Below are 3,567 nucleotides of genomic sequence, written 5' to 3' on the forward strand. Positions count from 1 at the left end.
TTCCCCACAGACCTATAAATCAGGCAGTGCCAGGGGGAGAGTGCAGTTTCACAAAGGGGGCTTGTTTGTATATTTGTTTAAGGGCTAGAAACCCCTGATTCCAAACTTGAGCCATGCTGATTTTCAACTTGTTGTGATCCATTCCTACAACTGTCTGGATTAATCTCGGTTGTCTCATTTCTTCAGAGCTTTGTAATGCCTCAATTTCTCTACCACCCTCTCTGGCTTTCCGCTTGGTACAAAAAATCAAGGGTTAAAACGAGAGAAAGGGAGAGAAATAGTCAATCAGGATGAGAGCTCAAAGCGAAAGTGTCTAGAACAATAGAGGAGAGAAAGACAGAGTTCCACTTGACAATACCAGGAAGGTTTCTTCCCTTGGCACGCCAACCGAGTGGACGCCGATAGAAGATTGGATGTGGAACTACCCAAGAAGAGAGGAAGTCGAATGGATGGTCACAATTGTGCTAAAAACCCCCCACAAAGAGGAATGTGATTAGGTGTGGGGTATCTAAGCTTGGTGAAAACAAGCAAACCCTGTATATGATTATTGGGAATACTTTAGGGAAACCAAAAAAAGCAAACACGTGGAATGCATCGAGACCTTGGGACGTTCTGGGGGGTGAAAAGGGGCGCAAGCTCTTACGTGATGGGGGGAAATTTGGCCCGTGTAATATCTGTGTCTCTTCATCCCCTTTATTTCCTCCATTTCAGCATTTCAACACAGACAGACAGACAGACAGACAGACAGACAGACAGACCTGTATATTCACACATTCACGCACATACACCCATGGTATATATTTCAAAAAATGAGTTGCCCTGAAAGTTGCCCTGAAAGTGAGAGGATCTCCGAAAGGAAATGGGGGGAAATTGCAGTGCCGTATCATGGGATATTGTGCAACCTGGGGGGGGGGGTGGCGGTGGTGTGACCAGAGCAGAAGCAAAGTGCATTCCACACCAGACCATTCGAGCGTAGTAAATTTGAAGTGAACTTGGAAGCAATTCTGTGAATTCGCTTGTTACCAAGTTCACCAAAATGAGTGTCACTTTGGAATCACTGCGGAAGCGCCACGGAAGGAGCCCCCATAGAAAGGAATTGCTGTGATAACACCATGTATCATGTGAATTTGCATCGTTGGACCCGCAGTCACATGGATTTCGGTGGCAAAAACCTCCGTGTGATAAACAAACCCATGTCTTGAATCCTGGAAAAGTCTCTCTGCCCCCCCCCCCTTTGTTTTTTGTTTTTTTGTTTTTGTTTTTGTTTACTAAAACTCCCACAACCACCCCTACTGGGAAAGCCAAAAACCACAATGTTTCCAAACTCCGGTTCCATGTCATGCAACTGGTCGAGAGGGATGAGGCATCCACAAAGTGGGCATGGGAAGATAAGGCAACACTCCCACTGCTCAGGACAACAGGTTGCCATGCCAGCCTTGTGGCATGCTACAAAGAACACCTGTTCCCTTTCCCCCTTTGTTGCTCTAAGACAGGACCATTCACCATAGTTAATCAAAGGCCAACAACCAAAAAAGTGAAGTGCAAGAGATTGTGGAGATGGGCAAGTACTTGGATTCCCAATTTCTATAGCATCCTATCGATCATTGGCCCTAGTGTGTAAGTAGATGAGGGCAGCATAACTCCTGCATGCAAAAATGTACACATGTAACTGTTCAGTACAATTAGTGATTCAGATACTTCAACTGTTTAGATTCTCCCCACCCATATGTTTTATGCAAGGTAACCTTCCTCTATGTTGTTTGCCCTCCAACTTCAAATGTGGAAATTACAATTTTATGATAGTTTAGAAGGATGAAAAACTAAATCAGTTTCTAAAAGATCATTTTTTTTATTTTTAAAGAGAATTTAAAAAATATTCCTTAAAAACCCCAGCCTAAGCCACGAAAAATTACAAACATCAATATTATGTCCCAAGTACACAGGTACTGTGCCAGAAAAAAGGACTTAGGTGCCTTATTATAAGGAGAGGAGAACTACTAATTGAAAATCAATATGCACAGAGATGTGGACCGACCTTTTAGAGTTGATGCCAACCACCTGCTCTTCAACAAAAGAGAAATGAACTTTCTTCTACCTTTATGTTTTGCTTTCTAGATTAACAGATGACATTTAACACCAAATCATACAAACCGAATGGCTTACATCCAATTGGGAGATAAGGAAAATGTCCGTTGAGCTTGGTGGCATGTCAAGGAGGAAATGTAGTCAAAATGAAAAAGGGAAATTTCAATTTCCTAAAATATTTTATTTGCTTCGGTTAGTGCTGCAAATGGAGACATGCATGCTCAAATACCCTTTCCAGTTCCATTGGGAGTGGATCTTGTTTCCTTCCTTGTCCTTTTCTGTTTCTTTTTTTAACAGATTAATCCTTTCATTTGTTCTTTCTTTTTCACTCTTCCTTCCATTTCAACCACTGAAGAGCAGAAGCACGGAATTGTGGTAAACTGAAGTTGCAGGTGGTCAGTCTTCAGAGCTACACCCCAAAGAAGAGTCCAAATTTGGGTAGTTGAAAATTATGGAATATTGACTATCCACCTCTCATCCCCAGTCACTGTGAGCATTGCAGCTAAGCTCAGAGAGAACAGGGAAGCCTGGCAAAGGGTAGGGTGATAGGTAATATCTGGCACTTTCTTGGTAAGTTCTGACTCTATCCATGACCGTTTGCAGAAAGGACATAGGTAGAACAGTGGTAAAACATGTATTTTTGTACACAGAACAACCCAGGTTTGGCTGTTGCCATATCTGGGTAAAAAGGTCAGATATTAGGTGATGTATGTTACAGTACCAGTTACACCTGTGAGTGTATTTCTAGCTGTGTGGCTGACACAATAAGTGCATTGCAACTATGCACTTAACGGCCATGTACAAGAAAAACCACAACCATGGTTAGGGTTTCTAACCTCTCTCCCTCCCAAGGCAGGGTTCTCACCTTCAATGTTTTGAACTCCATTTCCTAGAATCTCTAAACATTGGCCATGGTGGCTGGCGGTATGCAAGTTAAAAACTGAGGTTATTATTACTACTCACCTGAATTCTTTGAAAATAGTGTATGTATGTAGTATGTGTGTGTGTGTTATATATATATATAATATATATGAAAATCAAATATAGGCTAATAAGTAAATCAAGATGGAAAAACAATACCTTGTGGGTCAGAATCTCATCAGTGTTTTAAATATCCTGGAAAAGCCATATTAGGAAATTACTGGATTGTTTCCTTAAATCTACGTGTTCCATCTCTAGGAGCCAGTTTGAAATGATCATTCTGGCTAGGGGATTCTGGAAGCTATAGTCCAAAAAATTAATGTGTCCAATTCTTACAGAACGTGTTTTCATGTTACTACTGGGGTCGACAAAATATGATCCTGTGTGGCATATATGGACTCTTAATCTCTTTTTTGAATTTTCTCTAAGAAACCTGCTGTCAGCCCACTTCCTTCCCACCTGCTTTATTGTCTGATTCAGGGCTCCGCTTTCCCTTATACCTTGTATATAGTTGGGGGCTTGGACATCTCTGTTCTGTTTTGCTCTTACCTACATTATTGC

The sequence above is a fragment of the Sceloporus undulatus genome, chromosome 2 (assembly GCF_019175285.1).
Source record: "Sceloporus undulatus isolate JIND9_A2432 ecotype Alabama chromosome 2, SceUnd_v1.1, whole genome shotgun sequence".
NCBI classification, from domain to species: Eukaryota; Metazoa; Chordata; class Lepidosauria; order Squamata; family Phrynosomatidae; genus Sceloporus; species Sceloporus undulatus.